The sequence below is a fragment of the Acartia tonsa genome, chromosome 13 (genome assembly GCF_053477335.1).
Source record: "Acartia tonsa isolate MP-2025a chromosome 13, ASM5347733v1, whole genome shotgun sequence".
NCBI lineage: Eukaryota > Metazoa > Arthropoda > Copepoda > Calanoida > Acartiidae > Acartia > Acartia tonsa.
This window is the reverse complement of record NC_137272.1, coordinates 30,386,562-30,397,305: the sequence shown is the minus strand read 5'-3', so window position 1 is coordinate 30,397,305 and position 10,744 is coordinate 30,386,562.

Genomic DNA, 10,744 nt, shown 5'->3' with positions numbered 1-10,744 from the left:
TTGATTGAATGTAATAGGTTAGATATTATAATTGATAATTCTATTATTGTAATCAATAAGTAATAATAAGTTAATGATAATTGACTAATAATATTTATTTGATATACTTAATAACTGTAATATAATAATTAAGCAGATAATGGTAATAATTTGATTTAGAGTTTTAGGAGGCGTAATAGAATTTGATTAGAAAATATTATTGTTAAATGTAGTAATTATACCTAGTCAGAGAGAGAGAGAGAATGTATCAAAATTGAAGTTACCGCTGATCCTAAATACCCCCCTGCAAGAAACAAGTTTGGATGAAATAATTTTTTTGGAGCCTTCGGCTTAAAAAATTATTTCATCCAAACTTGTTTCTTGTGGGGGGTAAATACATTTCGGGGGGTGGTGTTATAATAATAGTAGTTGTTATATTTAGAGAGGGAATGTACTAAAAAACTGAAGTCACCTCTGATCCTAAATACCCCCCTGCAAGAAACAAGTTTGGATGAAATAATTTTTTTGGAGCCTTCGGCTTAAAAAATTATTTCATCCAAACTTGTTTCTTGCAGGGGGGTAAATACATTTCGGGGGGTGGTGTAATAATAACAGTAGTTGTTATCTTTTTTAAAATTCCAACTGTAACAAAACCGGTTGGACGTACAAAAAAATGAACTTCACATCAAATGTTGCAAATTTAATTTGCAAAAGAAAAGTATTTCAGAGTTATTTTGATTGGAGGACTCTTTTGCCTTCAAAATGGCCGTTAAAATCTCGCAAACAGCAAAATCGCCGAAAATCGTGATTTCGGCGGCGAATAACGGCCAAACAGTCCGCCGGAGGTGAATGATGCATAAGTAAAGAAATGTCCGCCTTGAAAAGTTCTACAAAAGTGAAGAAAAGGCCAACGTCGCTAAAACGACTCCGGCACCCCCTAAAGGGGCAAAAACGGAGATTTTTCGAAAAAACGTCAAAAATCGCGCCTTCGGCGGCGCGTAACGGCCAAACGGTCCGCCCGAGGCGGATCATGCATAAGTAATGAAATGTCCGCCTTAAAAAGTTGGACAAACTTGCTTTTGTATGTCAATCCCGACAAACGACTCCTTGCACCAGTTTTGGCCGAAAAACCGAAAATCGCTACGTTTAACGGTCAATAACGGTCAAAACGGTCATTGGCGGGTCCAAATTTTTTTTCAGTTTCTAACACATCTCATTGGACTTGTTTTATGGGCCTGATGTTCAGACCCCGCTAAAATGACTCTTTCCTGTCCAAAATGGACCCAACAGGTTTTTGTGAAAAACACCAAATTGCAAAACTTTTGGGGCCCATATACCCCCCTTTGGGGGGGATGGGGGTGTCCAAAATAAAAGTTTCGGGATTGGATAACGGTGATTTAGTGCCATGAAAAAACCATTTGTCTCTATCTATCACAGTCTTGGCGGTATTAACGTTGCCCCATCGAAGGTTTTGAAAAATGGCTATTTTTTTCACATGAGTATGAATTTGATGGAAATGGACATTGCTAACTTTTTAGGTGTTTTTTGGGCGCTTACGCGCCCGCCACGCGCGGACCGTTGGTCCGATCGGCCCAAACTTTTTTTTGCCATCTGCGTATGGTAAATACGCATCTTTTGACACCCTTCCCATTTCCCTAGCCCACCCCCTTCCCCCTCAAATCTTCAAGGCAATGTCGCCAACCCCTCCCGATTTCCGGTACTAGAACTTTTCCTCATGATCAGGGTATTGGAAAAATTGAAAATTTTTACATATAATTAAAATTATATGTAAATTTCCTTAATTTTTCCTGGGTGTACCAATGCTGGGATCGCCATAAATTGTAAATCGATTTTTCTGTTATCGACCACATTTATGGCACACGGAAAAATTATGAGGAAATAAGTTACTAGGGTATATGGGACCCGGTAAAAGAAGTGTCTGCATATAAAAGAAATGACAATATTTCACTGAAGGCGTCAGCCTGTTGCAGAGAGAAATGTGCGTGAATGGTTACAAAAAAAGTTAGATTCATATTTACAAAGTAATAATCATTGGAATATATTTATTTACAAAGTAATAATCATTTGAATTTAAAATTACAAAGTAATAATCATTAGAATTTACAAAGTAATAATCATTAGAATTTACAAAGTAATAATCATTAGAATTTACAAAGTAATAATCATTAGAATTTACAAAGTAATAATCATTAGAATTTACAAAGTAATAATCATTGGAATTTACAAAGTAATAATCCTTATAATTTATAATTACAAAGTAATAATCATTAGAATTTACAAAGTAATAATAATTAGAATTTACAAAGTAATAATCATTGGAATTTACAAAGTAATAGTCATTAGAATTTACAAAGTAATAATCATTAGAATTTATAAATACATTTTGGGGGGTGATGTAATAATAACAGTAGATGTTATCTTTTTTTTAAAATTTCAAATAGAACAAAACGGGTTAGATGTACAAAAAAACTCACTTCACATGAAATGTTGCAAATTAAATTTGCAAAAGAAAAGTATTTCAGAGTCGTTTTGATTGGAGGACTCCTTTGCCTCCAAAATGGCCGTTAAAACCTCGCGAACAGCAAAATCGCCGAAAATCGCAATTTCGGCGGCGAATAACGGCCTAACGGTCCGCCGGAGGTGAATGATGCATAAGTAAAGAAATGTCCGCCTTAAAAAGTTCTACAAAAGTGAAGAAAAGGTCATTGTCGCTAAAACGACTCCGTCACCCTCTTAAGGGGCAAAAACCAAGATTTTTCGGAAAATCGTCAAAAATCGCGCCTTCGGCGGCGCGTAACGGCCAAACGGTTCGCCCGAGGCGGATAATGCATAAGTAATGAAATACCCGCCTCAAAAAGTTAGACAAACTTGCTTTTGTATGTCAATCCCGAAAAACGACTCCTTGCACCAGTTTTGGCCGAAAAACCGAAAATCGCTACGTTTAACGGTCAATAACGGTCAAAACGGTCATTGGCGGGTCCAAATTTTTTTTCAGTTTCTAACACCTCTCAATGGACTTGTTTTATGGGCCTGATGTTCAGACCCCGCTAAAATGACTATTTCCTGCCCAAAATTGACCCAGAAGGATTTTGTGAAAAACACCAAATTGCAAAACTTTGGGGGCCCCTATCCCCCCCTTCGGGGGGGATGGGGGTCACCAAAATAAAACTTTCGGGATGCCATGACGAAGATTTAGTGCCATGAAAAAACCATTCGTCTCTATCTATCACGGTCTTGGCGGTATTAACGTTGCCCCATCGAAGGTTTTGAAAAATGGCTTTTTTTTCACATGAGTCAGGATTTATGGAAATTTGCCGTGGTCACTTTTTCGACGTTTTTTCGGCGCTTGCGCGCCCGCCACGCGCGGACCGTTGGTCCGATCACCCCAAACTTTTTTTTGCTATCTGCGTATGGTAAATACGCAACTTTTGACACCTTTCCCATTTTCCTACCCCACCCCCTTCCCCCCTAAATATTTAAGGCATTACCTCCAACCCCCCCCGTAAACCGGTATATAAAATTTTTCTCATGATCAGGGTATATGGAAAAATTGAAAATTTTTCGACAATTGTAATAAATTACAATTGTCTCCAATTTCCTTAATTTTTCCTGAGTGTACCAATGCTGGGATCGCCATAAATTGTAAATCGATTGTTTGGTTATCGACCACATTTATGGCACACGGAAAAATTATGAGGAAATAAGTTACTTTACCTAAGTGGGACCGCATAAATATAGCATATGTAAACAAGGCAATTTGTGGGTGTAATGTTAAAAAGTAAGTTGAATTTATATTTACAAAGTATTAATTGCTAGGGATTAATATTTAGCATTCAGATTTACAAAGTAATAATTGCTAGGGATTAATAATTAGCATTTAGATTTACAAAGTAATAATTGCTAGGGATAATAATAATTAGTATTCAGGGTAACAGTAATAATAGTTTAAGGTTAATTATATTTTATAATCTATATTTACAAAGTAATAATTGTTAAAAGTTAATTATAATTAATTTGTACAAAGTAATAATCGCTAGCAATTAATAAGAATTCATAGCAACAAATGCAATGCAATAATAATTAGTCATTGATATAATATAATTAGTATTGAAATAATTATAATTATAATTATTATAATAGATAATTGACATATTATAATATGAAAGATAACTATAAATTAGAATTACCATGCAATGAATATCAGTAATTGATGTTAGGAAAGGGTTATAATTATAAGAAAGAGATTATTATGATTATTATTAGATTTGTAATAGGTTAGGTAATTTAATTGCTTATAATAATTTATAATTATTAGTGTTAGATAAGGTATATAAGAATTAGTATGATTATAAATAATATGAGTAATTATTGATTGATTTATAATAGGTTAGATAGAATAATTAATAAGAAGAATTGAGATAATGATGGTTAATACAAGTATAAATAATAAGCTAATGGTGATTATTATGAATAACTATTGAGTTATTTTTAAATAGATTAGATAATATATTTGATAATTATAATATTATAATTAATAATAAATAATTATAATCAAAATGTGTTACTATTAATTAATTTGTAATAGGTTAGATAAAATTATTGATAATTATAATTAATATGTGTAGAGTTATTGATTGATTGGTAATATATTAGATTATATTATTGATAATTATAATTAATTGTGTAAATATTGATTGATTGAAGTAGGTTAGATAATATAATTGGAAATTTAAATATGATAATTGATAAGTAATAGTAAGATAATTGTAATCAATAAGAGTAAAAACTGATTTTTAATAGGTTAGATAATATAATTAATAAGTAATAATAAGATAGTGATAATAAGCAAGAGTAATCATGAATTTAGTTGCTTATTATTATAGTGTTTATAATAGGATAATTATTAGATAAGTACAATAATAAGATAAATATTATTATAATTATTATATGAAATTATTGATTGAGTTGTTATAGGTAGGATAATATAATTTACAAGTTACTTGCAAGGGTAAATATATTTTGGGGGGTGGTGTTATAATAATAGTAGTTGTTATATTTAGAGAGGGAATGTACTAAAAACTGAAGTTACCTCTGATCCTAAATACCCCCCTGCAAGAAACAAGTTTGGATGAAATAATTTTTTTGGAGCCTTCGGCTTAAAAAATTATTTCATCCAAACTTGTTTCTTGCAGGGGGGTAAATACATTTCGAGGGGTGGTGTAATAATAACAGTAGTTGTTATCTTTTTTAAAATTTCAACTGGAACAAAACTGGTTCAACGTACAAAAAAATTTACTTAACATGAAATGTAGCAAATTTAATTTGCAAAAGAACAGTATTTCAGAGTGATCTTGATTGGAGGACTCCTTGGCCTCCAAATTGGCCGTTAAAACCTCGTGAACAGCAAAATCGCCGAAAATCGCGATTTCGGCGGCGAATAACGGCCAAACGGTCCGCCGGAGGTGAATGATACATAAGTAAAGAAATGTCTGCCTTAAAAAGTTCTACAAAAGTGAAGAAAAGGTCAATGTCGCTAAAACGACTCCGTCACCCCTTTGAGGGGCAAAAACCGCGATTTTTCGAAAAATCGTCAAAAATCGCGCCTTCGGCGGCGCGTAACGGCCAAACTGCGCGCCTGAGGCGGATAATGCATAAGTAAAGAAATGTCTGCCTAAAAAAGTTGGACAAACTTGCTTTTGTATGTCAATCCCAAAAAACGACTCCTTGAGCGAGTTTTGGCCGAAAAACTGAAAATCGCTACGTTTAACGGTCAATAACGGTCAAAACGGTCATTGGCGGGTCCAAATTTTTTTTCAGTTTCCAACACATCTCAATGAACTTGTTTTATGGGCCTGATGTTCAGACCCCGCTAAAATGACTCTTTCCTGTCCAAAATGGTCCCAACAGGTTTTTGTGAAAAACACCAAATTGCAAAACTTTGGGGACCCTTTCCCGTTGGTCCGATCGGTCCAAACTTTTTTTTGCTATCTGCGTATGGTAAATACGCAACTTTTGGCACCTTTCCCATTTTCTTAGGTCACCCCCTTCCCCCTCAAAAATGACAGGCAATACCTCCAACCCCCCCTGTAAACCGGTATATAAAATTTTTCTCATGATCAGGGTATATGGAAAAATTGAAAATTTTTACTCTTAATTTTTCTTCGAAAAATTAAATCGTAAATTTCCTTAATTTTTCCTGAGTGTACCAATGCTGGGATCGCCATAAATTGTAAATCGATTGTTTGATTATCGACCACATTTATGGCACACGGAAAAATTATGAGGAAATAAGTTACTTAAAGGTATGGGGGACCGAAAAGAAATTGTAAGTAATCGTTTATAAGAATTGACAGCCTGTTGCAGAGCAAAATGTGAGTGAATGGATACAAAAAGTTGAATTCATATTTACAAAGTAATAATTGCTAGGGATTAACAATTAGTATTCAGATTTACAAAGTAATGATTATTATGATATTAATTTCAATTATATTTACCCTGCAAGAAACAAGTTTGGATGAAATATTTTTTTAAGCCGAAGGGGGGGTGGTGTAATAATAATAGTAGTTGTTATATTTAGAGAGGGAATGTACTAAAAACTGAAGTCACCTCTTTTTAAAATTCCCACTGGAACAAAACCAGTTGGACGTACAAAAAAATGAACTTCACATGAAATGTTGCAAATTTAATTTGCAAAAGAAAAGTAATTCAGAGTCGATTTGATTGGAGGACCCCTTTGCCTCCAAAATGGCCGTTAAAACCTCGCAAACAGCAAAATCGTCGAAAATCGCGATTTCGGCGGCAAATAACGGCCAAACGGTCCGCCGCAGGTGAATGATGCATAAGTAAAGAAATGTCCGCCTTGAAAAGTTCTACAAAATTGAAGAATAGGTCAATGTCGCTAAAACGACTCCGTCACCCCCTTAAGGGGCAAAAACTGAGATTTTTCGAAAAACGTCAAAAATAGCGCCTTCGGCGGCGCCTAACGGCCAAACGGTCCGCCCGAGGCGGATAACGCATAAGTAATGAAATGTCCGCCTCAAAAAGTTGGACAAACTTGCTTTTGTATGTCAATCCCAAAAAACGACTCCTTGCACCAGTTTTGGCCGAAAAACCGAAAATCGCTACGTTTAACGGTCAATAACGGTCAAAACGGTCATTAGCAAGTCCATATTTTTTTTCAAGTTCTAACACGTCTCATTGGACTTGTTTTATGGGCCTGATGTTCAGACCCCGCCAAAATGACTCTTTCCTGTCCAAAATGGACCCAACAGTTTTTTGTGAAAATCACCAAATTGCAAAACTTTGGGGGCCCATATCCCCCCCTTCGGGGGGGATGGGGGTGTCCAAAATAAAAGTTTCGGGATTGGATAACGGTGATTTAGTGCCATGAAAAAACCATTTGTCTCTATCTATCACGGTCTTGGCGGTATTAACGTTGCCCCATCGAAGGTTTTGAAAAATGGTTGAAATTTCACATAAGTCACTATTTGATGGAAAATTGCCGCGGTCACTTTTTAGGCGTTTTTTGGGCGCTTGCGCGCCCGCCACGCGCGGACCGTTGGTCCGATCGACCCAAACTTTTTTTTGCTAGCTGCGTATGGTAAATACGCAACTTTTGGCACCTTTCCCATTTTCCTAGGTCATCCCCTTACCCCCTAAATATTTGAGGCATTACCTCCAACCCCCCCCGTAAACCGGTATATAAAATTTTTCTCATGATCAGGGTATATGGAAAAATTGAAAATTTTTCGACAATTGTAATAAATTACAATTGTCTCCAATTTCCTTAATTTTTCCTGAGTGTACCAATGCTGGGATCGCCATAAATTGTAAATCGATTGTTTGGTTATCGACCACATTTATGGCACACGGAAAAATTATGAGGAAATAAGTTACTTTACCTAAGTGGGACCGCATAAATATAGCAAATGTAAACAAGGCAATTTGTGGGTGTAATGTTAAAAAATAAGTTGAATTTATATTTACAAAGTAATAATTGCTAGGGATTAATATTTAGCATTCAGATTTACAAAGTAATAATTGCTAGGGATTAATAATTAGCATTTAGATTTACAAAGTAATAATTGCCAGGGATAATAATAATTAGTATTCAGGGTAACAGTAATTATAGTTTAAGGTTAATTATATTTTATAATCTATATTTACAAAGTAATAATTATTAAAAGTTAATTATAATTAATTTGTACAAAGTAATAATCACTAGCAATTAATAAGAATTCATAGCAACAAATGCAATGCAATAATAATTAGTCATTGATATAATATAATTAGTATTGAAATAATTATAATTATAATTATTATAATAGATAATTGACATATTATAATATGAAAGATAACTATAAATTAGAATTACCATGCAATGAATATCAGTAATTGATGTTAGGAAAGGGTTATAATTATAAGAAAGAGATTATTATGATTATTATTAGATTTGTAATAGGTTAGGTAATTTAATTGCTTATAATAATTTATAATTATTTGTGTTAGATAAGGTATATAAGAATTAGTATGATTATAAATAATATGAGTAATTATTGATTGATTTATAATAGGTTAGATAGAATAATTAATAAGAAGAATTGAGATAATGATAGTTAATACAAGTAAAAATAATAAGCTAATGGTGATTATTATAAATAACTATTGAGTTATTTTTAAATAGGTTAGATAATATATTTGATAATTATAATATTATAATTAATAATAAATAATTATAATCAAAATGTGTTACTATCAATTGATTTGAAATAGTTTAGAAAGTATAATTGATAATCATAAGTAATATGTGTAATTATTGATTAATTTGTTTGGTATTGGATAGATAATATTATTGATAATTTATGAGTAATATGTGTAATTATTGATTGGTTTGTAATAGGTTAGATAATATTATTGATAATTATAAATACTATGTGTAATTATTGAATGATTGTAAGAGGTTAGATAATAATAATTGATAATTATAATTACTATGTGTAACTATTGAATGATTGTAAGAGGTTAGATAATATAATTGATAATTATTATATTATAATTGATAAGTGATAGTAAGATAATTTTAATTAATATGAGTAAACACTGATTTATAGTAGGTTGTATAATATAATTAATAAGTAATAATAAGATAATGATAATTTGCATGAGTAATTTGAATTTATTTGCAGTAGGTTAGATGATTAATTGTTGTAACAAGGGGCGTCGTAGCTCAGTGGTAACGCACTGAGTTACGGTGATGAGAGTTCGAGTTCTAGTCGCCATGTGGCAACTCGAATTTCTCAGTTGAATACATTCACGCAACTTCCCCTGGTTGTGTAAGAAGGGGATTATTGAGTAAGTTTGGATACTCAATAGTCACGTACATAATATCAGTACTACCCTTATCCCAAGCTCCTCTGCGGAGAGTGTCATTCATTACGGTGACTTAATTTGGGACACCTGCCATACTCGGCGAGGGTGAGGTAATAATGAGTAGCTCTCATGAGATAGCGGGTCAAGTCATAATGTACTTGAACGTGGAGCTTGATAGCCCTAGTGGCTATACAAAAGTGTCTCAGCCTACTCCATGACTACTTAGGTCCAAACCCTAAGAAACTATGGCTAATCAATCAATCAATCAATCAATTAATTGTTGTATTGTTTATAATAAGATAATTATTAGATAAGTACAATAATAAGATACAGATAATTGATATGAATAAAATAGTAAAGATAATTATAATTATTATGTGAAATTATTGAATTAGTTGTTGTAGGGAAGATAATATAATTATAAAATTATGATTAATAATAAGATAACAATATTCAGTTTGAATAATTATTGATTGATTTGTAATAGGTCAGATGTTATAATTCATAATTATAATAGTATATTTTGTGGGAGGTTAAATAATTTTAAGTTTGTAGTTTATAAGATTGTCCGAGATTAAATGTAATAAGATTATTTGATATTATAATAGATAATCATAATTTTGTTAAGACATATCATAATAATTATTTAATATAATAATTAAGAAGATAATAGTAATAAAAAGTGTTTGATTCAGAGTTTTAGGTGGTGGTGGATTACTTATTGGTAAGATTATATAATTAATAACTGTAGTAATTATACTAGTCAATGAGAGATAGAGAGGGAATGTACTAAAAACTGAAGTCACCTCTGATCCTAAATACCCCCCTGCAAGAAACAAGTTTGGATGAAATAATTTTTTTGGAGCATTCGGCTTAAAAAATTATTTCATCCAAACTTGTTTCTTGCGGGGGGTAAATACATTTCGGGGGGTGGTGTAATAGTAACAGTAGTTGTTATTTTTTTTTTAAATTTCAAGTGGAACAAAACCAGTTGGACGTACAAAAAAATAAACTTCACATAAAATGTTGCAAATTTAATTTGAAAAAGAAAAGTATATCAGAGTCGATTTGATTGGAGGACTCTTTCGCCTCCAAAATGGCCGTTGAAACCTCGCAAACGGCGAAATCGCCGAAAATCGCAATTTCGGCGGCAAATAACGGCCAAACGGACCGCCGGAGGTGAAGGATGCATAAGTAAAGAAATGTCCGCCTTAAAAAGTTCTACAAAAGTGAAGAAATGGTCATTGTCGCTAAAACGACTCCGTCACCCCCTAAAGGGGTAAAAACCAAGATTTTTTGAAAAAACGTCAAAAATCGCGCCTTCGGCGGCGACTAACGGCCAAACGGTTCGCCCGAGGCGGATAACGCATACGTA